General features: G+C 52.8%; 3 long non-coding RNA genes across 6 annotated transcripts; 1 reads left to right on the forward strand and 2 right to left on the reverse strand.

Annotated features, from left to right (window-relative positions):
* Window positions 1–1,610: 1,610 nt before the first annotated feature.
* Window positions 1,611–3,208, reverse strand: LOC123569188 (uncharacterized). The gene is made up of 2 exons (XR_006692786.2): window positions 3,070–3,208; window positions 1,611–1,811 (listed from the first exon to the last, which is right to left on the reverse strand). It is a non-coding gene; the product is annotated as an uncharacterized lncRNA (long non-coding RNA).
* A 10,082-nt stretch (window positions 3,209–13,290) lies between these two features.
* On the reverse strand, window positions 13,291–20,434 carry LOC123569186 (uncharacterized). 4 transcript variants are annotated; one of them, XR_010581418.1, is made up of 4 exons: window positions 19,658–20,434; window positions 19,103–19,218; window positions 14,219–14,424; window positions 13,291–13,516 (listed from the first exon to the last, which is right to left on the reverse strand). It is a non-coding gene; the product is annotated as an uncharacterized lncRNA (long non-coding RNA). The 4 variants fall into 4 exon arrangements; XR_012424278.1 differs by lacking the exon at window positions 14,219–14,424 and having other exon boundaries at window positions 20,332–20,434; XR_012424277.1 differs by lacking the exon at window positions 14,219–14,424 and having other exon boundaries at window positions 19,103–19,282; window positions 20,332–20,434.
* Window positions 20,435–25,151: 4,717 nt separating this feature from the next.
* On the forward strand, window positions 25,152–27,249 carry LOC141408596 (uncharacterized). Its single transcript, XR_012424279.1, has 2 exons — window positions 25,152–25,809; window positions 25,891–27,249. It is a non-coding gene; the product is annotated as an uncharacterized lncRNA (long non-coding RNA).
* The last annotated feature ends 210 nt before the right edge of the window (window positions 27,250–27,459 follow it).

Genomic DNA, 27,459 nt, shown 5'->3' on the forward strand with positions numbered 1-27,459 from the left:
GAGAGAGGCCTCAAAAATGTGGAAAAAGAACAAGCCACTAGCTCACTCCCAGAGCCTCACCACCCTGCAAAGGGACATCGATTAGCAGGGCACAGGGGAGCATGCCATGGGCACTTGAGCCAGTCCTGGGACCAGGCACTAGCAGAACAAGCTGGTCTGGAACTGGGCAGCCTCCACATCTGCTTCCGACCTGCTGTGTGGCCCCGGACAACACAGAGTAAGAATCATCGCCCTTGTCCTTCTGAGGGTTGGAAGGGAAAACATGGAGGCTTCAGACAGTGACAGCCCTTCAGCCCTTCAGTGACAGGGAATAGAAAGCCCTGGGGGAGGCCGGGCGCGGTGGCTCAAGCCTGTAATCCCAGCACTTTGGGAGGCCGAGACAGGCGGATCATGAGGTCACGAGATCGAGACCATCCTGGCTAACACGGTGAAACCCCGTCTCTACTAAAAAAAATACAAAAAACTAGCCAGGCGAGGTGGCGGGTGCCTGTAGTCCCAGCTACTCGGGAGGCTGAGGCAGGAGAATGGCGTAAACCCAGGAGGCGGAGCTTGCAGTGAGCTGAGATCCGGCCACTGCACTCCAGCCTGGGCGACAGAGCGAGACTCCGTCTCAAAAAAAAAAAAAAAAAAAAAAAAAAAGCCCTGGGGGAGGAGAGGGAAGAGGGAAGGGAGGGGGGAAGAGGAAAGGACTGACTTCCTTGAGTACCTACTATGTGTCTGCAAGGTAGCAGGTGTTCCTATCTCTTCATCTCCCTGGATTCCCCAACAACTCTACGCAGCTGGCATTCTGGCATTCTATCCCCTAGCCCACATTTTCACTGATGGGAAAGCTGAGGCTCAGAGAGGGCTGGCAACTTCTCCAAGGTCACACAGCTCCCACATGCTAGATCTGGGACACTGGCCCAGGCCCCTAGCCAGAGTTGGGCACCTTTGCCCATGTCCCCACCCTGAGTATCTCCCCCTGAAGGTGATGGCAGGGCAGAAAGCGCCGTCAGCACTCGCCTCTAAGGCAGCTTTGGAGGTTCATGCAGCCATTCAGTTAACAAATATATATCCACTCCCTCTCTGGGTTAGGCCCCTCCCCTCCTTCTTGGGGCTCCCTGGTGGGGGCTGCTGTAGGGACTGATCTCAGCTGGCAAAGCCCTGCTTCACCCAGGTTCAAAAAAGAGTCTTGCTGCTGTCCAGCCCGAAGAATGGGGGCCACAGGCTCCCAGAACCAAGGCCGGGGAGGCAGGAGGCAGAGCTGTCAGCTCGGAGCAGACTCCTCTCATCAGCATGGGGCCCAGCCTCCCAGCTTAAAGATCGCCTCGGGCGCTCTCTTAAAGATGCTAACGTTGCAGCTGACATTTGGGAGATCCTGGCAGCCGATCAAACCCAAGCTGAAAATCGGAGCTGCCGGGCGGGCGGGGTGGGCACCAGGCAGCAGGGACCCGCACTGGCTGGGCCGGCAGGGGCCGAAGGCAGCAGGGCTCAGGTGACTGGTTGCTGGCTACGGCTGTGCCTTCAGCCTGGCCCAAGCCATCTGGGTATCCTGTGCTTTGCTGGAAAGACATGGGAGGAGGAGGAGGAGGCAGAAGGCAAGAAAGGAAGCAGGAAGAAAACAGACATGTAGAGGAGACCCGAACTTCTTTCATCCCCAATCACCAGATTCTCGCCAGTAATCAGACCAGTCGGCAAAAAGACACCCACGGGTGAAGAGCTGTGGGACAGGGACAAGATGGAGGGAGGTTCCTGGTGCCAGTTACATCTCCGGCTGCAGTGCCCAGCAGGTCCCATCCAGTGTAGGGTGTGCTCTGAGGAAGCTGAGGGGTCTGAGGAGGAGTCAGGAGAGAAAGATTCCTACTCATTCCGCCCATCCATGTTGGGGGGACGGAGAGAGAGGGCAAACCTCAGCCTGCTGAGCCAATCTTGTCTCCTTTCCATTCATCCACCCTGCCACCCACCACCTCCACCCACCACCTCCACCTCCACCACCCACCGTCTCCACCACCCACCACTGCCACCCACCACCTCCACCCACCACCTCCACCTCCACCACCCACCGTCTCCACCACCCACCACTGCCACCCACTACCTCCACCCACCATCTCCACCTCCACCAACCACCGCCTCCACCACCCTCCACCTCCACCACCCACCACCTGCCCTTTCCTCTGTCCAGTTCACTCCTCCCCTGCCCTTCCACCTGCCCAAACTGCCTGTCTGCCTTTCCGTCCATCATCTGCCTATCTAGGTCTCCAGTCATCCCCCTGTCCATCCATCCATTCACCATATATCCCCATCCCTCCATCTCCCATCCCTCACCCCCATTCCTATCCCCCATCCCTCCATCCCCATCCCCCATCCTTTCATACCCCGATCCTTCCATCCCTCTGTCTCCTATCCTCCCATCCCCATCTATCCATCCCCCATCCCTCCATCCCCATCCTTCCATCCCCCATCCCTCCATCCTCCCATCCCCCATCCTTCCATTCCCCATCCCTCCATTCCCCATCCCTTCATCTTCCCATCCCCATCCCTCCATCCACCATCTCTCCATCTCCCATACCCATCCCTCCATCCCTCATCCTCCGTCCCCCATCCTTCCATACCCCATCCCTTCATCCCTTCATCTCCCATCCCTCCATCCCCATCCCTTCACTCCATCCCTCTATCCCCCATCCCCCCTCCTCCATTCCTCCACCTCTCCATCTCTCCATCCCCTATCCCTCTATCCCTCTATCCTCCATCCCTCCATCCCCCATTCTCCCATCCCTCCATCTCCCATCCCCATCCCTCCATCCCTCCATCCCCTATCCTCCCATCCCTCCATCTCCCATCCCCATCCCTCCATCCTTCCATCCCCCATCCCTCCATCCCTCCATCCCCCATCCCTCCATCCCTCTATCCCCCATCTCTCCATCCCTCCATCCCCCATCCCTCCATCTTTCCACCCCCCATCCCTCCACACTCCATCTTTCCATCTTTTTCCATCCTTTCGTCCCTTCATCCTTCCATCCGAAGAACATTTCTTCAGCACAGGAGAGGTGCGCCCAGCCCAGTTTCGGGGCTAGGAAGGAAGAAACCTACGCTGAGGCAGGAGAATGAGTTGGAGGCTCCTGGACTGGAGAAGAAGGGAAGGTCTTCCCAACAGAGGACAGGAGGCAAGAGGCTTCTTGAGGACCATCCAGTCGCATTCTGGCAGTCACTTCAGAGCGGGTGGCCCACCAGAGCACAGGAGAGGCTACTGAGGCTGGAGCTGGGTCACAGGGCCAGGCCGTGGAGCTGGGACCACCTGCGTGGCACGGAGCAGGGCCAGGTGAGAAGGGAACGTGGAAGGTACAGAAGGCCAGGTCCTTGTCGTCTGGCTGTTTACCACTGGCCCTTCCAAATAGGCCTGTTCCCCACGTCCCTCCAGGCTCCCCAATCTTTTAAACTCCCCATATGCTCATAGTTAAAGCCTGCAGTTCCACCCCTGCAGGCTTTTTGTTGCCATGTGTGGATTCCAGCTTCTTTGGGCAGGGCTGTGCCTTATCCTTCTTGGTGTCCTGCCCCACGGACTTGGCCAGAGCCCCCCAAATATTCAAGAGATAAAAAATGCAAGTGGCCAGGCACGGTAACTCTCGCCTGTAATCTCAGCACTTTGGGAGGCTAAGGTGGGAGGATTGCTTGAGGCCAGGAGTCTGAGACCAGCCTGGGGAACAAAGTGAGAACCTGTCTCTCTACAAAAACAAACCAACGAACAAAAACACACAAAAAATATGAAACCTCCCCCAAAACCACCTCCTTCTCTTCTTCCTCTTGGGGCTCCTGGGTGTCGGCCTTATCCCCTTCCTCTCTACCCAACGCCCCGCCATATCCAGTCACCAGGATCTAACGATTCTGCCCACAGCACACCTAGACTCTCCATCATCCTCGCCCTGCCTGGTCACCAACATGGGTGGGCATGGCAGCCGCCTTCTCGCTGCCCTTCCTGTCTCCAGGCCACACACACAGTGCAGTCAGAGGAGTCTTTCTTTATTTTTTATTTTTATTTTTTTTGAGATGGAGTTTCACTCTTGTTGCCCAGGCTGGAGTACAGTGGCACGATCTCGGCTCACTGCAACCTCCGCCTCCCGGGTTCAAGTGACTCTCCTGCCTCAGCCTCCTGAGTAGCTGGCATTACAAGCATGCACCACCACACCCAGCTAATGTTTGTATTTTTAGTAAAGACGGGGTTTCTCCATGTTGGTCAGGCTGGTCTCGAACTCCTGACCTCAGGCGATCCACCCGCCTTGGCCTCCCCAAGTGCTAGGATTACAGGCGTGAGCCACCGCACCCGGCCAGTCAGAGGAGTGTTTCTAACACATAAGCTGGGCCACGTCCCCCTCTCTCCATTTTCATTCCTCCCGCTGCCTTCTGGATAAAGTCCTAAATCCCCGCCACAACCTTCCCAGGCTGGCCCATGTCCACTCCTCTGGGCTCCAGGTTCGTCCCTCTAAGACATGAGAGCCATCAAATTCATTGCTGTCCACACTGCGTCTCTGAATCCATGGTCCTGGCTCCAGCTCCCGGCCGTCTTGGCCAACAGCCTAGAAGAGTCCCGAGTCTTCAACTGCCTGGTCAGACCCCCATATCTTCCCGTCCCGGTGAGCCGGGGACCAAGTCCATGTCCTCCACGCCATGTCCAACACCTGATTGGCCCTGGGGCAACAAAAGTCTTGCTCTGGCTGCCCGAATATTAGAGTTTACTCCCCAGGCCCTCCCTCCCCGGGTCTGACCGTTCCCTTTTGCTGTTTGTGCCTTAAACCAAAGCCAACGGCTTGGCCTCTTCTCTGCCTACAAAACATTTTTACCGATTTTATGGCTGCAAAAATTTCCTTCCTGTCTTCACATTCGCAGGAAAGAGAGAGCCCTGGCCCTGACTCAGAATTGGATTCTAGCTGGAGGCGTCCTCTCCGAGCCGGTTCCAGAGAAAGGGTTTATCTGTTTGTTCCTTGACCTTGAGCAGCCGCTGAGACAGCCAGAAACAGAGGCAGGAGCTGGGAGGAGAGCGAGGAGCAAAGCTGGGGACCCTGTGTTCTGCCCCCAGGGACCCGCCTGCCAGGTGACCGGAAGTAAGTGGGAGGGAGGAGGCAGCCATGGCTGTGGCAGGGCCAGGGCCACAGAGACCCAGGGGGACGTGAAGCAGCACCTCGCTGCTGTGGCTCTGCAGGTCCGGGGGCTGTGCTGCCTGCCTTTCTCTGTCCCTGGTCCCCTTGGAAACTGAACAGAGAGCTGGAAGGAGACGTCAGCCATCCAGGAAGGAGCCGACCCTGCCAGCCACGCTGGGGTGACTGTGGCTGTCACAGACCCTGCCCCAGTGGAGGGAACAGCCCCACGCAGACTGACCTTGTCCACAGTGAGCTTCCACACTAGGGGCGGCGGCACCGGCAGCGGCAGGAGATAAAGAGACAAAGAAAAGAAACCCTTCTCAGAAAGGCCTCTTCGACCTTTTCCGCTCCTGGTGCGTGACTGAAATGTAACCCAGACATGTATTGAGCACCTTCGTCTGTGGTATCCTTACCCTCAATGGGCCAACTGTCTTTTCTCCAGCTGAACTAGGGGCAAGCTTAAAGTGGGAACTGTGGCATTTTTGCCAAAATAATCTCATCCTTATTACATAAGTAATGCATGCCTATTGTAGATATTGTAGAAAATACAGATGAATCCGATGAAGAAAATATAACCACTCACTCTTTTTTTTTTTTTTTTGTATTAGAGACAGGGTTTTGCCATGTTGGCCAGGCTGGTCTCGAACTCCTGGCCTCAGGCAATCCACCTGCCTCAGCCTCCCAAAGTGCTGGGATTACAGACGTAGGCCACCGCATCCGGACTAATACAGCCACTCTTAATCCCATCCCTCATCGATGACCCCCTTTGGCTGACCCTCTTTGATAGTAGAAGGGGTTGGGTCTCCTCCTGGCCCTCTGTATCTGGCATTGGCTTTGAGCCTTGCACACAGTGGACATGGAAGGATGACTTTATGGCTGATCCCTTATCTGTGTATTCATTCTTCACTAACCCCAGGAGTATTCACTGAACCCTCAGGAGGTAATAATTTAGTGGTGTTTTAAATTCTTTGGGAGTGGACTGGGCACGTTGGCTCACATCTGTAATTCCAACACTTTGGGAGACTAAGGCGGGTGGATCACTTGAGCCCAGGAGTTTGAGACCAACCTGGGCAACAAGGTGAACTTCTCTCTACTAAAAATACAAAAAAAAAAATTAGCTGGGAGTGGTGGTGTGTGCCTATAGTCACAGCTATTCAAGAGGCTGAGGTGGGAGGATTGCCTGAGCTTGGGAAGTCGAGGCTGCAGTGAGCCGAGATGGTGCCATTGTCCTCCAGCCTGGGCGACAGAGTGAGACCTTATCTCAAAAAAAAAAAAAAAAAAAAAAAGGCCAGGCTCGGTGGCTCATGCCTATAATCTCAGTCCTTTGGGAGGCCAAGGCGGGCGATCATGAGGTCAGGAGTTCGAGACCATCCTGGCCAATATGGTGAAACCCTGTCTCTACTAAAAATACAAAAATTAGCCAGGCATGTTGGTGCATGCCTGTAATCCCAGTTAATCAGGAGGCTGAGGCAGGAGAATCATTTGAACTCGGGAGGCGGAGGTGGGAGTGAGCCAAGATCACACCGCTGCACTCCAGCCTGGGTGACAGAGCAAGACTCCGTCTCAAGAAAAAAAAAAAGAAGTAATAAAATAAGCATAAATAACTTATGTGGGAGTGGAGAGAGATGCGCGGAAACCCATACTAGTGCAGTGTAACCCAAATAAAAGCTGGGCTTCCACGTAGCTCAGTCTCTGCCTCCTGGGACCTGATAATCCAGCAGTTGTAAGTCATTTAAACGAACTTTCTGAATGTCCTTGTGACTCCCAAAGAACCTCAAAGGGGCCGAGTTCAAACCCCACAGCAATAGTTCTTACCAGCGCCTGTTTCCTTGCTCCGGTTCTCTCCATAGACAGGCTGTTGTTTTGTGCCTGCCGGAGGCTCCGGCAGTCCTGACACCAGCCTGCGTTCTCCCCCTTCTCCCTCGGATATTTGTTATGTAATCTGCTCAGCGGGCAGACCCTTCCCCGCTCGTCCTCATGATCCATGCCCCTCTGGTGAGTGGTTCAGAGCCCATGCTCTGGAGTGAGACACTCTGGGTCCAAATCCTGGCCCCCCCAGTCACACGCTGTGACTTGACCCCGCGCTACCCAAGGCGCGGTCCGAGGACCGGTGCTGGACCACACACTGTTTGTGGACACGACATGCTAAGTATAGAACTGAGAATAAGCATTTAGCAACTTTCATAGCAATTTGACACTGCCTACATCCCATTGTGACTGTGTGTATTATAAAAATATAATTCCTGACAGATTGCAACATTTTTTCTCGAAGTTCCATCATCACAGATAGTTTGGGAGGCATGGACTCAGCCTACTGTGTGCCTCAGTTTTCTCACTAGTGAAATGGGAATAATGATGGTCTCTAACCTCACCACATCCCTGAGAAGATGTAAAGGAGTAAAATTAGCGGGGGTCTCTGAGGCTGGGGGCTGGGCATTGCAATCTCTCAGTAAATGTCAGTGTCGCTATCATTTGTACACATTCTCCATATTCTGCATTACAAACACCAGATTCTCCTCTGAGGGCAGAGGAGGTAGAGTTGGGGAGACAGTGGACCCCGTTCAGTGTACCCTACCCCGCCCCAAGTTCCTATGACTTTTAGCCAATCCTTGAGATTGGAGCACCTCTATCACTGCATCCAAAACCTTTCAGGTTTCCAAAGGAACCATTGGATAGTTTATTCGTCCACTTAACAAATATCTAGGGCCAGCACCATGGCTCACGCCTGTAATCCCAGCACTTTGGGAGGTCGAGGAGGGAGGATCATCCGAGGTCAGAAGTTCAAGACCAGCCTGACCAATATAGAGAAACCCCGTATCTACTAAAAATACAAAATCAGCTGGGCGTGGTGGTGCATGCCTGTAATCCCAGCTACTAGGGAGGCTGAAGGAGAATAGCTTGAACCCCAGAGGCGAAGGCTGCGGTGAGCAGAGATCATGCCATTGCACTCCATCCTGGGCAACAAGAGCAAAACTCCATCTAAAAAAAAAAAAAAAATACAAAAATTAGCCAGATGTGGTAGCATGAACCTATGGTCCCAGCTACTCGGGAGGCTGAGGTGTGGGAGGATCACCTGAGCCCAAGGAGGTCGAGGCTGCAGTGAGCCATGATTGTGCTGTTGCACTCCAGCCTAGATGACAGACAGAGACCCTGTCTCAAAATAAAATAAAATAAAATAAAAATAAGATAACAAAACCAAATATCTGCAACCCACGTACAGGGTGAGAGCCAGGAAGTCTAGTGGTTAAGAACTTTGGAGCGGCTGGGCGCGGTGGCTCAAGCCTGTAATCCCAGCACTTTGGGAGGCCGAGACCGGTGGATCACGAGGTCAGGAGATCGAGACCATCCTGGCTAACATGGTGAAACCCCGTCTCTACTAAAAAAAATACAAAAAACTAGCCGGGCGAGGTGGCGGGCGCCTGTAGTCCCAGCTACTCGGGAGGCTGAGGCAGGAGAATGGCATAAACCCGGGAGGCGGAGCTTGCAGTGAGCTGAGATCGGGGCCACTGCACTCCAACCCGGGCGACAGAGCGAGACTCCGTCTCAAAAAAACAACCAAAAAAAGAAAAAAAAAAAGAACTTTGGAGCAAGATGGCCCTGGGGTCTAGTCTTGGCCCTGCCACTTTCTACCTGAGTGACCTTGGGCAACTCACTTAACCTCTCTGAGCCACAATGTTCCTAGAAGAGAGCCAGGAGGAGTCCTAAGCTCAGGACTCAGTTCAAGGCTGAGATTTGGCCGACAATGTGCACACACCTCCAGAAAGTCCATCCACTCCAGACACTCACTATATCCAGGCTCAAATTTGCAGGCTGTGGTGACCTCCCAGGTTCCTCACCCTCAGGGAGTTCTTGTGGATTAAGAAGGAATGGGTGGTGCCTTGAGATACCAAACTTGCCAGGTGTTACTTCTAGAAAAATAAATGAATTTAAGGGCTTTGAATATTTGAGAATGGAGAGATTTAACAATATAAAGGTTTCTTAAGATGGATAGAAGTCTTACCAATTGGATTTGTATTCTGTGGAACAGGGAGGCTTGTCTGAGGCCCCTCTCTAGAAAACACAGCTCTGTTTAAAGGGAAAAGTGCAGGCAGGTTGGCCAACCCACGTGACGGCTCTTGAAGTTTCTCCTTTGAATGGCCTGCTAGGACTTGGGCTCTGGATTCACTGGCTAAAGCAAGTCACGTGACCAAATATGATTTGGTGGGGAGGGGAAGTGTACCCAGCACCGGACACTGTGCATGTCATGTAGCAATGGAGCAGGATGGATAATCCTTTCACTGGGACGATGGTGAATAACTGGAAACAGTGACCAATCTGCTGCTGTTCACCATCTTGGTTGCAAGTATCACTCCTGTCTCTTGCATGGGCGTGGTGGATTGGAGATGGTTGCAGATTCTTAGTCATTCCTCCCAGCAAGATATGGAGTCTTTTCCTCTTCCCCTTGGATCTGGGCTGACTCCAGAACTGGCTTTCATCAACAGGATGCAGCAGAAGCGACGCTGTGTGATTTCCGAGGCTGAGGCTGCAAAGATTTGAGGCATCTGCTCTCACCCAGCTTGAAGTGCTTCCTCTTGGAAGCCAGCCACGGTGAAAAAACCCACCATGCTGTGAGGAAGCCCAAGAGAGCTGCATGGAAAGAAGGGCCTGTGGAAGAGCCCTGAGGTGCCACTCACATGACGTGAGCCTTTGTGGACCCTCCAGCCCAGCCACCAGTGAAACGCAACCCAGCGAGTGTCCCCCGTCAATGTGTCTCCCCATAGGAGACCTGTAAATGGGGAGGCGGGAGGAATTTTCTGGTCTCACACACTGTTATGGGTTCAATTGTCTCCCCACCCAAATTCAGATGTTGAAGCCCCTACCTCCAGTACTTTACAAAGTAACATATTTGGAGATAAGATTTTTTTTTTTTTTTTTTGAGATGCAGTCTCACTCTGTCGCTCAGGCTAGAGCACGGTGGTATAACCTCGGCGGCTCGCTGCAACCTGTTTCCCAGGTTCGAGCGATTGTGACTCTGCCTCCCGCGTAGCTGCGATGCATGCTGATTTTTTTTAGCTTGGACTATTTTTTTTTTTTTTTTTTGTATTTTAGTAGAGACCTGGTTTCACTATGTTGACCAGGTTGGTCTTGAACTTCTGACCTCAAATGATCCTCAAATTTTTTTGTAATTTTTTAACGTGAGCTGTGTTTTTTTGTATTTTTAGTAGAGAGGGTGTTTCCCCATGTTGGCCAGGCTGGTCTCGGACTTCTAACCTCAAAAGATCTGCCTTCCTCAGCCTTGCAAAGTGCTGGGATTACAGGCGTGAGCCTCTGCGCCTGGCTGGAGATAAGATCTGTAAAGTGGTAATTCAGGTAAAATGAAGTCGTCAGGATGGGCCTTAATCCAATGTGTCTAGTGTCCATATATGAAGGAAATGTGGACTCACAGACTGAGACGGCAGGCAGGTGTGCACACGGAGGAGGCCACGTGAGGACACAGGCGAGCCAGGGAGGGAAGGAAGAAACCAACCCCACTAGCACCTTGATCTTGGACTTCCAGCCTCCAGAGCTGTGAGGAAATAAATTTTTATTGTTGAAGCCACCCAGTATCTCGTTAAGGTCGCCCCAGAAAACTAATACACACACTCAGCATACAATGGTGGAATAGGAACAGAATGACCCACAAATGCTGTCCGTTAGAAAGGAGAAGAACAAGGCCAGGTGTGGTGGCTCACATCTGTGATCCCAGCACTTTAGGAGGCTGAGGCAGGCGGATCACTTGAGGCCAGGAGTTCAAGACTAGCCTGGACAACATGGCGAAACCCATTTCTACTAAAAATAAAAAAATTAGCCAGGCATGGTTGCATGCACCTGTAATCCCAGCTACTTGGGAGGCTGAGGCATGAGAACTGCTTGAACCCAGGAAGTGGAGGCTGCAGTGAGCCAAGATTGCACCACTGCACTCCAGCCTGGGTGATGCAGTGAGAGTAAAGAAAAAAAGAAAGAAGGAGAGAGAGAAAAAAAGAAAGAAAGAAAGAAGGAAGAAAGGGAGGGAGGGAGGGAGGGAGGGAGGGAGAGAGAAAATAAGAAAGAAAATAAAAGAGAAGAATGGAGGTGGTGTGGTGACTCACACCTGTAATCCCAGCATTTGGGGAGGCCAAGGTGGGAGGGTCGCTTGAGCCCAGGAGTTTAAGACTAGCCTAGGCAACACAGTGAGACCCCATCTCTACAAAACAGTACAAAAAAGGGCCAGGTGCGGTGGCTCAAGCCTGTAATCCCAGCACTTTGGGAGGCCGAGACGGGCGGATCACGAGGTCAGGAGATCGAGACCATCCTGGCTAACACGGTGAAACCCCCTCTCTACTAAAAAATACAAAAAACTAGCTGGGTGAGGTGGCGGGTGCCTGTAGTCCCAGCTACTCGGGAGGCTGAGGCAGGAGAATGGCTTGAACCTGGGAGGCAGAGCTTGCAGTGAGCTGAGATCTGGCCACTGCACTCCAGTCTGGGCAACAGAGCGAGACTCCGTCTCAAAAAAAAAAAAAAAAAAGTACAAAAATTAGCCAGGTATAGTGGTGCATGCCTGTAGTCCCAGCTACTCAGGAGGCTGAAGCAGGAGGATCACTTGAGCTGGGAGGTTGAGGCTGCAATGAACTATCTCACACCACTGCATTCCAGCCTGGGCGACAGAGCAAAACTCTGTCTTAAAAATTAAAAAAGGGCCGAGCATGGTGGCTCACGCCTGTAATCCCAGCACTTTGGGAGGCTGAGGTGGGCTGATCACCTGAGGTCAGGAGTTCCAGACCAGCCTGGCTAACATGGTGAAACCCCATCTCTACTAAAAATACAAAAATTAGCCGGGCGTGATGGCGGGCGCCTGTAATCCCAGCTACTCAGGAGGCTGAGGCAGGAGAATCGATTGAACCCAAGAGGCGCAGGCTGCAGTGAGCCGAGATTGTGCCACTGCCCTCCAGCCTGGGCGATAGAGCGAGACTCCGTGTCAAAACAAACAAACAAACAAACAACAACAAATTTTAAAAAAAGAGAGGAGTGGAGGAGTAGCAAGTGTTGATCCTCATCAGTTCTGAGTCCTGCTGGGTGGATTCGGCAAGTGCCACCTGCCCCGAGGGAAAGAAACCCCTTAATCAGGCCCCATGGTGCTCTTTGAAAATTACCCCCGACCCCCCTGTTCTCCTGCCCTTGGGCCGTCCTCTGGGAGGCCTCCTTTTCTATAACCTCCTTGGCCACACGGGATGAGGACCCTGGAGAAGAGGGTCTCCCTGCGGGCTGAGCAGCTTCCTCGTTGGTGCCCAGAGGTGGTTTTGTGTCATTGATGGTCACAGCCTCTTTTTTTTTTTTTTTTTTGAGACAGAGTCTCGCTCTGTCACCCGGGCTGGAGTGCAGTGGCCGGATCTCGGCTCACTGCAAGCTCCGCCTCCTGGGTTCACGCCATTCTCCTGCCTCAGCCTCCTGAGTAGCTGGGACTACAGGCGCCCGCCACCTCGCCCGGCTAATTTTTTGTATTTTTTAGTAGAGACAGGGTTTCCCCGGGTTAGCCAGGATGGTCTCGATCTCCTGCCCTCGTGATCCGCCCATCTCGGCCTCCCAAAGTGCTGGGATTACAGGCTTGAGCCACTGCGCCCGGCCCACAGCCTCTTTTAATCCAGCTGACAGCTCTGCGGACAAGGCCACCCTCTTCACAACTCTGTAACTTTTGCTCAATTGCTGTCACTCAGCTCTTTATGCCAAAGATACACCCAAGGCCAGGCGCAGTGGCTCACACCTGTAATTCCAGCACATTGGGAGGCCAAGGCAGACGGATCACCTGAGGTCGGGAGTTCAAGACCAGCCTGACCAACACTGAGAAACCCCGTCTCTACTAAAAATCCAAAATTAGCTGGGCGTGATGGTGCATGCCTGTAATCCCAGCTACTCGGGAGGCTGAGGAAGGAGAATCGCTTGAACCCGGGAGGCACAGGTTGCCGTGAGCCGAGATCGTACCATTGCACTCCAGCCTGGGCGACAGAGTGAAACTCCGTCTCAAAAAAAAAAAGACACACCTAACTTTCTTCTAGCCATGGCTTTCTAGACGGAACTGTGGGCCTGCAAGCTTTTCTGAGGTTTCAACAAAGGGTGTGACAGCCACACCCTTGGTGTAATCTTTACCCTGAGACTGAGTCTTAACTGGGCTCTATCACACAGAGTGTTTCTTAAGCCTAGAATATTCTTTATTGACTATTTGTAGAGTGCTCATTTTAAAGAGTCTTTACAGAAAGTTTAATATTCATAATCAGCTCGGCATGGTGGCACGTGCCTGTGATTCTAGCTACTCAGGAGGCTGAGGAAGGAGGATTGCTTGAGCCCAGGGGGTCAAGGCTGCAGTGAGCTGGGATCACGTCATTGCATTCCAGCTTGGGCGACAGAGTAAGACCCTGTTTAAAAAAAAAAGAGGAGGAGGAGGAGGAAGAGGAGGAGAAGAAGAGGAGGACGAAGAAGAAGGAAAAGAAGAAGAAGAGGAAGAGGAAAAGGAAGAGGAAGAAGAAGAGGAGGAAGAGGAAGAAGAAGAGGAAGAAGAAGGAGGAGGAGGAGAAGAAGAAGAAGAAGAAGAGGAAGAAGAAGAAGAAGAAGAAAGTAAGTTTAAAATTCACAATTAGACTTCTCGAACAATACATTTCTGGGGACAGACAAAGTTAAATTTAAAACTCTTATCTGCTCCAAGATCATATGTGTGTTCCAAGCGCAAATATGTCAGAAATTTTTTCTAAAATGTCATTTGGCACTTGAGTCTTGCAGAAGCGATGAACTGCCAGAGGGGCAGGGACTGTGTCTGTTTTGCCCACTTATTATGCAAAAGAGCAGGATTTTCCAAAAATGGTCCTGGGTGCTCACTCTAGGTTGTCTGGGTGACGAACCGGCAGGATGGAGTGGAGAACTGGATCGCACCTTTTTCCAACTCAGGGATAAGTGGTTTGTGCCCAAGCACAGCTTCCCTGGCCCACCCCAACCTTCTCCCAGCTGGGGGCACAGCATCCAAGCTCAGCCTCCTGCAGCACAGGTGGCCTCCTGCACGTGACAGTGTCTGGATCCTCCCACGGGCTGCGGACCTTTGGGCACTGAACGCTTGGAGCACTCACTTAGTTGCTTTTTCATTGGATGGAGATGAGGAATAGTTGTTTTTTTCAATCCTGCAAATCCAACATTTCTGGATTTTCTCTTTCCCTTTCATTTCTGCTTGCAAGTAGGCTAATTCCGTTAGAGCGCATCTCCTGTCCGTAGGGTCCTGTGAAATGCGGTGTTATGTATTCGCTTGCTAGGGCTGTGGTCACAAAGTCTTGGGTGGCTGAAACACCAGAAACACATTGTTTCACAGTTTGGGAGGCTGGAAATCCAAGATGAAGGTGTCAGCAGGTTGGTTCCTTATGAGGGCCATAGGGAAGGATCTGTTCCAAGTCTCCCACATTGGTTTATGGATGGTTGATTTCTCCCCAGGGACTCCATGTCATCTTCCCTCTGAACATGTCTGGGTCAAATCGCCACTTTTTTTTTTTTTTTGAGACGGAGTTTCACTCTTGTTGCCCAGGCTGGAGTGCAATGGCACGATCTCGGCTCACTGCAACCTCCACCTCCTGGGTTCAAGTGATTCTCTTGCTTCAACCTCCTGAGTGGCTGGAATTACAGGTGCGTGCTGTCACGCCCAGCTAATTTTTTTTTTTTTTTTTTTTGAGACAGAGTCTTGCTCTGTCTCCCAGGCTGGAGTGCAGTGGTCAGATCTCAGCTCACCGCAAGCTCTGCCTCCTGGGTTCACGCCATTTTCCTGCCTTAGCCTCCCAAGTAGCTGGGACTACAGGTGCCCGCCACCACGCCCGGCTAATTTTTTGTATTTTTAGTAGAGACAGGGTTTCACCATGTTAGCCAGGATGGTCTCGATCTCCTGACCTCGTGATCCACCGGTCTCAGCCTCCCAAAGTGCTGGGATTATAGGCGTGAGCTACTGTGCTTGGCCTTTTTTCTATTTTTAGTAGAGACGGAGTTTCATCATGTTGGCCAGGCTGGTGTCCAACTCCTGACCTCGGGTGATCCACCCACCTCGGCTTCCCAAAGTGCTGGGATTACAGGTGTGAGCCACCGTGCCCAGCCTTTTTTTTTTTTTTTTTTTTTTTTTTGAGACAGGATCTTACTCTTGTCACCTAGGCTGGAGTGCAGTGGCACAATCAGTTCACTGCAGCCTCGAACTCCTGAACTCAGGCAATTCTCCCACCTCAGTTTCCCAAGTAGCTAGGACTACAGTATAGCTTTTAAAGCTTCTGTTGGCCACTGATGTGTGGTCACTTCTGCTCACATTTCATTGGCCAGAGTAAGTCACATGGCCAAGCCTCTTCAGAGGGCGTGGAAGGACGTTCTGGGGACAAGGTGATATAACCTGCTCAGGGAAAGGAATTGCTGGGCACAACGGCACCATCTATCATCCGGTTGGCACTGGTTAAGGCTTACCATGTGTAGGGCTTTGTGCCAGCAGCTTCACACCCTTAGCTCATTGGCTCCTCATGTAGCCCCATTTTATAGGTAAGAAAACTGAGGCTTTGAGAGGGGAAAGAGGGAGAGACTTGTTCATCGATCATAAACAAGACTGACTGACAGACTGAGAAAACCCTGAAGGTCTACACGCTTCTCAGGTCTTACCCCTGTTCCACCTTCTTCTTGAGGCCAGGGTGAGAAAATGCTTGGCCTAGGATGTAGCCCACGCCGAACACTCAAAAATGGTAGCGGAGTTAAAGATCTGAGTTGAGGCCAGGCGCGGTGGCTCACGCCTGTAATCCCAACACTTTGGGAGGCCGAGGCGGGTGGATCACCTGAGGTCAGGAGTTCGAGACCAGCCTGGCCAACATGGCAAAACCCTGTCTTTACTAAAATTACAAAAATTAGCCAGGCATGGTGGTGCATGTCTGTAATCCCAGCGACGTGGGAAGCTGAGGCAGGAGAATCGCTTGAACCTGGGAGGCGGAGGTTGCAGTGAGTTGAGATCGCGCCATTGCACTCCAGCCTGGGAGAAGCTCCGTCTCAAAAAAAAGATCTTAGTTGGGTGTGGGGGCGTCTTGAGCCAGCAATGCAGCTGCACACCCCACCAGGGTGCTGGTAGAGCTTGCTCTGGGGGAGCCCACACCCCACCTTTCAGCTCAGCTCTGCCTCCACCCTGCCTGCGAATCTAGGCATTCCCCAGAGCGCACAGGACCAAGGGAGGGCGGGGGTTTACGTAAGTAAATGCAACTTCTCCTGGAGGAAAGGGAGAGAAGGAGCCTTGTGCATCCCAGGACTTTGTGACCCTCTGATCGCTCCTTTGCTGCTGAATCTCCCAGGCTCTAAGTGCCTCTGGGGGGTTGTGAATTTCTTGTCTGCTTGTTTGTTTCAGCAGGGCTGGGCAGGGGGCAGAAAAATCTTATGTTCTTTTTATTATGCTCATTTTACAGATAGAGAAACTGAGGCCCAGGGAGGTTCAAGCCACTTCCCACAGCAAGGGGTGACGATAGATCCAGGACTCAAGCGCAGCTGGGGCGGGCGCTGGGAGGACTGGGCACTGAGGCCCCAGGTGGGCCTGTATTAAGGAGGCTGGGGGTGGGGCCGGATGGGGAAGTGGTGGTGTGGACAGGGTGGGGTGGGGGACACTTCTGCTCCTCCCAGGCCGCCCAGGTCACGGAAGGACAGAGAGGGCAAGACAGTGATTCTTGGAGAGACGGATTTAGTCTAGGGGGTCCCAGATAGTGAGAAAGAGTACCAGGCAGGGACCCGGGCCCACGTGCAGGGGACGGTGTGAGAAGGATACACACACACACACATCCCACCACAGACTTTTTCTGGTTTTGACACCCAATTCAGAGAAGGCCTTTTTACATTCAGATTTCTGACAATGCCATTATTAGAAACAATAACAGTGATAGCAAGCCTTCCCCGAGACCTCACAGCATTTCAGGAAACTTGCTGAAAAGTTTAGCCTGGACTCCCTCACGGAGCCCTCACAGCCACCCTGTGAGGTGGGTGCCATTACTGTCCTGTTATTACAGATTGGGAAACGGAGGCTCTGAGATGCTGGAGCTTGGAACCGATGGAGGTTGGCTAGACTTCACGAGCCACACTATGAATGTTCCCTCTGAGGCACAAACAACAGAATCGTGAAGGTGGCCGGGTGCGGAGGTTCACGCCTGTCATCCCAGCACTTTGGGAGCTGAGGTGGGTGGATCATTTGAGGCCAGAAGTTTGAGACCAGCCTGGCCAATATGGCGAAATCCCATCTCTACTAAAAATACAAAAATTATCTGGCTGTGTTGGTGCAAACCTGTAGTCTCAGCTATTTGGGAGGCTGAGGCAGGAGAATCGCTTGAACCTGGCAGGTAAAGGGTGAAGTGAGCCGAGATCACACCACTACACATCAGCCTGGGTGACAGAGCAAGACTCTGTCTCAAAAAAAAAAAAAAAAAGGAAGAGAGAGAGAGAAAGAAAGAGAAAGAAAGAAAAGAAGAAGAAGAAGAAGGAGGAGGAGGAGGAGGAGGAAGAAGGAAGGAAGGAAGGAAGGAAGGAAGGAAGGAAGGAAGGAAGGAAGGAAGGAAGGAAAGAAAAAGAAAGAGAGAGAGAAAGAAAGAAAAAGAAAGAAAGAAAGAAAGAGAGAAAGGCCAGGTGCAGTGGCTCAAGCCTGTAATCCCAGCACTTTGGGAGGCCAAGACAGGCGGATCACGAGGTCAGGAGATCGAGACCATCCTGGCTAACACGGTGAAACCCCGTCTCTACTAAAAAAATACAAAAAACTAGCCAGGCTTGGTGGCGGGCGCCTGTAGTCCCAGCTACTCGGGAGGCTGAGGCAGGAGAATGGCGTAAACCCAGGAGGCGGAGCTTGCAGTGAGCTGAGATCCGGCCACTGCACTCCAGCCTGGGTGACAGAGCGAGACTCCGTCTCAAAAGAAAAAAGAAAGAAAGAAAGAAAAGAAGGAAGGAAGGAAGGAAGGAAGGAAGGAAGGAAGGAAGGAAGGAAGGAAGGAAGAGAGAAAAGAAATAATCAAGAAGGAAAGCCCTGCCTGCTTTGCCACAGACCTCCAGGCCTCCCACCCCTCCTCCCTGCTGAGTCAGGTGCCCACTGTGGACTCAAGGCTTTGAGTTCCCCCAAGATGGCCAGATAGGGACTTCTATGCTGGTTTCCCTGACACCATTTCCCTCCCAGACCTGGCTTTTCAGAGCCCTAAACTGCCTTTCCCTATGAAAGGGGACAGAGCTTCCCACAGCCACCTGTGCCTCTCTGTGACTATCAGAGCAGGGGGCCCTCTGACACCAATAATGATGCCTGCTGTATGAGGCCAGCCTGTTCTCTGCAGCCCTGAGGTCAGAGGACAAAACTAGATACAAACCTATGTGCCCATCCTCTGGGGACTGGATAACCACATACAGGTATGTGTACAATGGAATACTATGCAGCCAGGAAAAATAACGAGGTGCAATAAATTGCCAAACAGGACATATAATATTGACTGGCATTTTTAGGCAAGCGTGGTGGCTTCCACCTGTAATCCCAGCACTTTGGGAGGCCAAGGTGGAAGAACCACATCCACCCAGGAGTTTGAGACCAGCCTGGGCAACATAGTGAGATTCCGTATCTAGATGAAATTAAAAATTTGCCAGGTTTGGTGGCCTGTGCCTGTAGTCCCGCTGCTCGGGAGGCTGAGGTGGGAGGATGGCTTGAGCTCCGATCATACCACTGCACTCCAGCATAGGCAAGAGAGCAAGACCCTATCTCACACACAAAAAGGTTTCTATCAGTATCTGTATTGACAGAAAAACTCCAACTCTGAATATGCGGATTCGATCACTATATATTATATACGTGTACTGAAATATTATATTGTACCCCATAAATATGTACAATTATTATGTGTCAATTAAAAATAATCATAGAAGCCAAAACATAGGATGCTGCACTAGAGGCTGAGGTTACACAGATGAATAAGGCATGTGAAAAAAAAAAAATGAACGAAACCAACCTCACTTCAGGCAAAAGTAGGAGGCTTCCTCATTACAGCCTGGGGTTCTTTCCTCACTCCTGCTGTCTTGCTTCCTCCCTGGCATGGGCGCTAAGCAGTGTCTCAGCGCGACTCCCCTAAGTCAGGAATAAGCGAATTTCGAGATGAACGGTGCAGTCCTGGCCTCGAGGGGCCTGGAATCTACGGAGAGCGGCAGGTGGGGACATAAATAACAAAAATCATCACAATGATCCGGGGTGGGGCTTCTCCAAGTGCTTGATGCTCTGCCAAGGAATTCACTGGCATTAACTCGGGGGCCTCTGACCATAAGTGAGTTTTCTCATTTTCCCAGTAGGGAAACAGTCTCAGAGAGTGCCCTGGCGAGTAGATTCCATCTTGCCCTGAGGGTCTGGGCCTCAACTCCAGAGCCTCTTCTGGGAGACAATCCTCTAGCCACTGAGCTAGTGGCTAATCACCCGCCAAAAGCAACAGAGACAAAAGGCAGGGAAAGGGGTTAAACAGAGGGTGGAGGCAGGAAAGGTCCCGGTGGCTGAGCCGCCTCCCCCCACCTCTTACCAAACCATACACAAGTGGATTTGGTCCTTGAAGCACACACCCTCTCCGCAGGTGCGGTGGGCTCCATCTCAAGGTCAGAGAGGGGACAGTGGCCAAGGCCATCTGGAAAGTGCCGTGGCAAGGGTTCAAACCCTGTCGGCCTGACTGCAAAGGCCCTGTCGCCCAGCGTGGGACCGAGCAAGCAGCGCCGTCCAGAGATCCCGGTCCTTGGCCCCCCACACAGGCTTGGCATGGAACACGTGCTGGCTACGCAGTCAGCCTCCCTCCTTGTCCTCCTTCCGCCATCATGTGACCTTGGCCCCACTGTTCTCTCTTTCCAGGCCTCAGTTTCCCCATCTGCTGGGGGAGGGGGTTGTCCTAGGGGTGCCCTGGCTCCCCTGGAAGCCTCCAGTATCTTAGATTTCCACTGGGGAAGCCAGGAAGGGCAGGTAGGGCCCCCTGGGGCTGGAGCAAATTTGGGGTCCAGGGCTGTTTTCTGGGGTGAAAGCTTGGAGCTCGAGGAGAGCCCCCGCGGACGGCCCCCAACTTCCCCAAGCCAGCAGCCCCCCTTAACCTTCCTCCCTCTGCCACCCAGAGCACCGCTGGACCAGACTCGGGCCCCCACCCTGGAATCGTCCGACACCCCGACCCTGGTGGGGGCAGGCCCCCACCGGGCCGGCCGGAGCCCCCAGCACCTTGAAAAGCCTCCGGCCTCCCCCGCCAAAGCCCGACCGGCGAGCTGCGCAGAGAACGAGGGGGAGCGCCGGCGAGCGCGCAGCGAGAGTGGGGGAGAAATGCAAATGCTTTTTATCCTCCTTTCTTTTAAATGCTGAAACCAGCCTTGACAGCCTCTGAAAATAAATGGCACCGACTCGCTGGGATTTCAAATTCCGTGATTAAGGGCTGAAGCAAATACTTTTTCCCTCCCTCCCCCGCCGCCCTCCCTCCGTGGGCTGATAGAGCGGCGGCGGGCCGGGGACAGCTTTTTGCGAGCCTGCCAGGAGCTCTGATACGCAGCCTCCCGCCCGGCTGCGCGGCGGCTCGGCTCCGGGCTGTTTATCAGGAGCGCTCACGCCGGCAGCCGCGAAAGCAGCTTTAAATCCCTTGCCCGGCCTCGGCGCCCCCTCCTCCCGCCGGCACGCACGCCGCGGTCAGGCACGCGCGCGCGCGCACACACACACACACACACACGCACAACACAAGGCACACGCATGCACGTGTGCACCCAACGCACACCGCACAATGCACAGACGCACGCGTGCACACACCCACACAAAAACATGCATGGGCGCACACATACGTGTGCACACTGACACATATGCACACACGTGAACACCCGGTCCTGGTGAGTGTCTGTCTGTTCTCCAATGGAAGGAGGAAGTCAGGGAAGGCTGCAAAGTTGGGGGGATAAGAGGAAGGAGAGGAGGGGGCCAGGAAGAGAGGCTCTTCTGAGTTCACAGTCTACATGGGCTGCTTTCAGGCAGCCTAGTGTGGGGGGGTCTTTGAGGCAGCAGCAGCTGTGTCCTCCCTCCTTCCTCCCCACAGGCCTCAGTGCAGTCCCCACACCCCCTATAGTGATTCCGAGGTGCCTCAGTCTCCCTCCTTCCCTTCTGGCTCAGCACTCTCTGCTGGGGGAACACACAGTTCAGAGTTATGCCTTTTTAGGGCTTGGATTCCCCATCTGGAAGACCTCCAGGCAGGATGCCCCGCCCCTCCTTGAACCTCACCTGTGAGGAGCCCACTCAACCAGGGTCACACAGCTAGAAAGAGGGATGGTCAGGATCCTCGCTCTGGGGGCTCTGGGGGGAAGAAGTAGGACCTGACAACCTTCCTCTGATTCTGCAAGAACCACCTTTGCTCAGACAATCCTCTGAGTGCCCCCTCTCTCCCCTCTGCTGGGCTCCCTCTGCTGTCTAGCGGCAGCTGACAGATGGGTGATAACAGGTACGCCCAGGTACCTGCTAGAGATGGCTCCACTCCCGTTTAAACTCAACGCATGGAACTCCGACAGCGGGTGAGAGGTGTGGATGCAAGACCAGCAGAGGTGCCTGCTGGCTACGTTACACAAACTGCCCAGCAAAGGGGAAGGTGGGCACATCCTTCCTGGGCAACCTCTGGAGAGGCACGGATGGAGACCTTCAGACACATACGTCGAGGTTCGGCAGCGATGGGGCAGGGGTGTGGGGGTGGGGGCATGTAGGCCATAGGAATGCCGTGGTCTCCAGCCAGCTCTGCAAACACGGGGTACCCCCCCCATCACTTCCCCTCCACATGTGCCCTGAAGCCTGCACCTGCCCAGAGATAGCCACCTGCAGGAGACAGGCAGGGGAGGCTGGAGTTTGCAGAAAGCCACAGGGACAATGATGACGCTGGTTGTGTGCCAGGCTCGGTTCTGCTGTGGACATGCAGGCCTCGAGGAGTCCTCACTGTGACCACACCCACTTTACAGGTGAGAAAAAAGTGAGGCTCAGAGAGGGCAAGTGACTGGCCCAAGGTCTCCTAGCTGGGAAGAGATGGAGTGAGGATTCAACCCTCCCGCCATTTACCCCATTCTGTCTCCAAAAGGCTGAGCTGTGGCAGGAGCCTCATTTGTTCTTTATGTGAAAATGATGAGGCTGGAGTGTATGTAAGTGCTGATATGTAACCACTTTGGTCTGTCAGAACGCCAGTGTTGTGCAGCCTAACCTGAGAGCAGCACTCTCTGCACAGCGGTTCAGTTCAGCAGTTTCCGTTCTGACGCTGAGACTCGGACGGCCGCGTTGCCAGATTGAAGAAATAAAAATACAGGACACCGAGGCTGGGCGCGGTGGCTCCATGCCTGTAATCCCAGCACTTTGGGAGGCCAAGGCGGGCGGATCACGAAGTCAAGAGATAGAACCCAACCTGGCCGACATGGTGAAACCCCGTCTCTACAAAAAATACAAAAATGATCTGGGTGTGGTGGCGTGTGCCTGTAATCCCAGCCACTCAGGAGGCTGAGGCAGGAGAATCACTTGAACCTGGGAGGCGGACGTTGCAGTGAGCTGAAATCACGCCACTGCACTCCAGCCTGGGCGACAGAGCAAGACTCTGTCCCCCCACAAAAAAAAGAAACCCCCAAAAACCAAACAACGACGACAAAAAACCAGGACACTCAATTAAATGTGCATTTCTAATAAACAGCCAGTGACATTTTAGTTGAAGTACGGTATGTCCCATGCAAACATTTACAGTACAAACTTATTCACGGTGTATCTGAAACTCACATTTAATTGGGTGTCCTCTATTTTATCCGGTGACTCTATCTGGGGGTCTTCCTTTGAAGACAGACTTCGAAACCAGGTGCTTTTGGATCCAGAAACCCAACAATAGGTGGGAAGCAACATTGGGATCGCTGACATCAGGCCTAGTCCAGAGAGATGGAGCCCAGGCTTGGAGGCTGAACCGGCCTCCCCCTATTCCTGCGTCAGGAACTGAGCACTGAGGACCACAGTAAGTCATGGGCGCCCATGATTCCACACACAGACTTGAGGATGGGATGAAATGAATCAGCCCATGATGGACAGCTGGGAGATGCTGGGGTGGGTGAGAGATGTACTAACGGTTGCCACCGTTAGAACACAGCTGAGACTTTCCAGTAAACTGTCTGCACAGTCTCTCAAACATGCATTCCAACCCCCTTTCCTCTGGCCTTCCTCTATCATAGAATGCAGAAAATTAAAATACTCAATTTCCCAGCTTCCTTTGCAGTTGGTGGTGGGCATGTGACCCAGCTCTGGCCAATGAGGTGAAGGCAGATGATCCCAAGGATAGTTTCCCTTCCTGAATTAAAAAGGCAAAGATTCCAAGAAAAATATACTTGCCTGGAATGTGGACGTGATGGCTAGAGGTGAAGCAGCCATCTTATGACTGTGAGGACAATAGCCAGACACCAAGGCTGCCAGGAGGAAGCCAGGGATACCTGGATCTTTCGGAACTCTTGTATCAAGGCTGTTACAGCCCCAGACCGTCTCCCTCGACACATTTCACACACAGAAAGAAACTTTATTTGTTTAAACCATGCTTGGTGGAGTTTTCTGTTGTCTGTAGCCTAATGCACATCCTGGGAGATTCATTAATACTGGGGCCTAAGGGAGGATCCCAGACCCTACAGACCACAGTTTGGACATGGGTGAAAATTCATTGTTTTGTATAAAGTGTTTGCCAGGCACGGATGGCTACAGTGACCCTGGGACAGATGATCCCAAGTGCTCCATTAGGACTTTAGTGCCTGGTGCTTGGCTGTGGCAAGCCTTTCTCAGGCCTCCAGCATGCGACACGGTGTGTGGTGGTCACCAGATGTGCTTTTTGGGAGAGGATGTTCCTTTATTCTAAGATTATGTTCTCCATACTTTTTGGGCTTTAAAATGAAATTTATTTCATGAAATGATGTGACAGTTGATGGTGAGATTTTTTTTTTCTTTCCTTTTTTGAGACAGGGTCTTGCTCTGTTGACCAGGCTACACTTCAGTGGTGTGATCACTGCTCACTGCAGCCTCGACTTCCTGGGCTCAAGCGATCCTCCCACTTTAGCCTCCTGAGTAGCTGGGACTATAGACGTGTGCCTCATGCCCAACTAATCTTATTTTTTGTAAACATGAGTCTCACTATGTTACCCTGGTGGTTCTCAAACTCCTGGGCTCAAGTGGTCCCCTGCCCTCAGCCTCTCAAAGTGTTGGGTTTATAGGCATGAGCCACTGTACCTGGTGATGGAGAGGATTTTTTTTTTTTTTTTTTTTTTTTTTCAAGACAGGATCTCATTCTGTCACCCAGGCTGGAGTGCAGTGGCCCAGTCTTGACTCACTGCAACCTCTGCCTCTCGGATTCAGGTGATTCTCCTGCCTCAGCCTCCTGAGTAGCTGGGATTGCAGGTGCCCGCTACCATACCTGGCTAATTTTTGTATTTTTAGTAGAGACAGGGTTTCACCACATTGGTCAGGTTGGTCTCAAACTCCTGACCTCAAATGATCCACCCGGATGGTGAGAGTTTTAATGTGTGTGGTTTTCGTTTTGTTTTTGTCATAAAAACTTGGCATGGTGGTTATCAGTCCCCCAATTTTCTCTGGAAATTGCAAAGGTCCCTGGGAGTGTGCTCAAGAATCCTTCAGATCCCATGCACCCAGGCTCAGCTGGGAGCCCAGAAAACAGGGAGGAGAGGCAGCCCCTGCCAGGAGCCAGCAGCCAGCAGCAACAGCAGTGGGGGTGGATGGCCCAGGGGCAGGTGAGCATGGTTCCAGATGCCTGCACTTTGGGTCCCAAAGGCCTGGCACTGGGAGAGTGTTCCCAGGCTGTCTGTGCCTCCTGCTGTCCCTGCCCCACCTGCTGAGGTGTCCCCAGAGGAGCTGGAACAGTGTGTTACAGCTCCCCAGGAAGTAAGGTCCCTGAGCACGCTGCGTTCTGGAGGCCAACGAAGGTGTGCCAGGCTCTGGCCAGCGGACCGTGGGTGCACACCTGCTCCAAGGCCCAGTGGCTTGGCAGGTCCCTGCCAGGAACAGCCACACTCGGCTCAGCTGGAAAGTCAGCCCAGCAGGCTCAGAGATGGCCAGGGACAACAGGAACTCACAGGAGAGCCCAGACCACTCCAGGGGCCTTGCAACAGGCCCCGAAGACCCAGGGATGGGGAGGAGGAACCTGGAGAGAGGGATGGCAGAAGCAGCACTTGGGAAACCGCTCAACCGGGGAGATAAAAGGTGAACACTGTGCTACACTCACAGCATTTTAAACCTTGCAGCTCCCAGCAACTCTGCCCTAATGAGAAGCAGGAAGAGCCGCGACAGGCAGGGAAGGGAGCTGCTTGGAGGCGAGGAGGATGGGAGGGCACAGAGCTTAACTAAGTCTTGTGCCCTGCCACCCTGGGAGCCATCCTGCCCCACGGAGACTCCCACAGAGGGTTTCCAAGCAGGGGAGAGCAACCAGAATTCACAGCCTGCATTTTGGGCTCTGGTGATACAGACTGGAATGCATCTAAGGGTGAGAGCCATGAGCTGGAAATGCGGGGTACAACTGTGGGGTGCGGCCACCGTACCTCGCATCATGCCGAAAATGTCCTGTAGTGGTTATAGCAGGACCCAGTACCCCTGCCTCACCCCATGCCTGGATATCTAGATCATGCAGCCGAGGAACAGCAGAGGGTCTCCTGGATGCTCTTCTTCACGGTGAGGCCAGCTTCATCAACTTCAGGGATGTCTAGGGCTGGATGTCATAACCACCTCATTAAATGTGTCTGCTTTTTCCAGCCTCATCCTCATCCCTAGCTCCAGCTCCAGGCCCAGGCTGCTTTTAACAAGACAGTGAAGAGTGGCAGTTAAAGGTCTGGCTGGCATCAGACGGTGCTGAATTCAGACACCAGCTGAGCTGAAAACGGCCTGGCTGGGTGACCTTGAGCAAGCAGCCTGCCCTCTCCGAGGCTCAGTTTATTTTCTGGAAGGGGGAAGACGGTGTCTACTTCCAACAACCGCCATGATGTTTCAGATTCAGCCCGAAGGGTGAGCAGCCAATAAACAGTGCCGAGAAAGGCCTCTGGCCTGCCAGGTAGAGAAATGACCTGATTCCTTCCAGAAGTTTCCAATGTTTCCAAGCCGATGAGGCTCCTGGGAGACGCCTCCAGATCTTGTAACGTTCAGGGAAGCATGGGCTCTGGTTGCATTAGGGAGGATTTATTTTATTTTTAAAGGAGTTGAGGCCACTTTGCAATCAGAGCCTTCATGGCTGGAGCAGGGAGAGCCGAGGAAGGGTATTAATCAAGGCGTTTTAAGGACATGCAAATCAGGAGAAAGCTCAAGTGATTAGGGTGTGATGGGGCCTGCAGTCCAGCCTGTATCCCCATCTGAGAAGAGACAGCTAGAGAGCCAGGCAAGGTGGCTCAGGCCCAGCTGGGGGCGGCAGCCAAGGGGCTGTCATGGGGCTGGGAGCAAGTGGAGGCGGAGGGAAGGGTCCCTGATGACTGCACTGTCCATGTGGTACTCTGGCTGGGTCCCCGCCTCCCCCACAGCTGCCCAGGCTGGGATAGGCCCCTCTTCCTAAGGATACGGAATGGCTGTTTGGGTGAGAGGGGCCCACTGGCACTGCTGGGGCGCGGGATGGGGAATGTGATGTCAGCGATCCGCGGGATCTTCGGGGTGACAGCCGTAGCCCCTGCGTAGGACCCAGGGCTCCACATCTATAGACCTGACCTAAGGAAATATGCGGGCGTGTGCACAAGGATGCCATCTCAGGGACTGCGTATTAATAAAAAGCTGAATCAGTGTCCAGCAAGGCGGGTCGTTCGAGCTGGTTATGGGATGTGTTTACCATGGACTTTCAGGTCCTCCTGAGAAATGGCGACCTAGACGTGGGAAGATGGTTGCAATGTATTGTTCCTCAAAGGAGAAACAAAGCAGGTTGCAAAACACTGGGAACTGTCTGTCCATCTTCGAAAAGCCAGTCATACATCTAGAAAAATCTGGAAGGGTAGCCACAAAAACATCATCAGTAGGTACTTTGGAGAGGGTGGATTTCAGGTTATTGTTACTGTCCCCTTTCCTGTTAATTTTTGTGCAATGAACATATGTGTATTTGTAATCAATAAAGCCATCTTCTTTTCTCTTTGTAAAAAAGCTGCTCTCTTGCTTGGCCTCATACCTCCTCCAATCTCCTTAATACAAAATAAAAGATCCCAGTGGACCCTGAGAGAGACAGCCCCGCTGCCCTCTCAGAGGTCTCCTTGCTAGCACAGAGCAGGTCTCCACCACCCAAGGGGCAGGCAGACCAGGTATGGGGGGGTCACTGACAGACCCTCACCCTGCCCCATGCATTTTTTGGATGAT

Source organism: Macaca fascicularis, chromosome 15 (assembly GCF_037993035.2).
Source record: "Macaca fascicularis isolate 582-1 chromosome 15, T2T-MFA8v1.1".
Taxonomy (NCBI): Eukaryota; Metazoa; Chordata; class Mammalia; order Primates; family Cercopithecidae; genus Macaca; species Macaca fascicularis.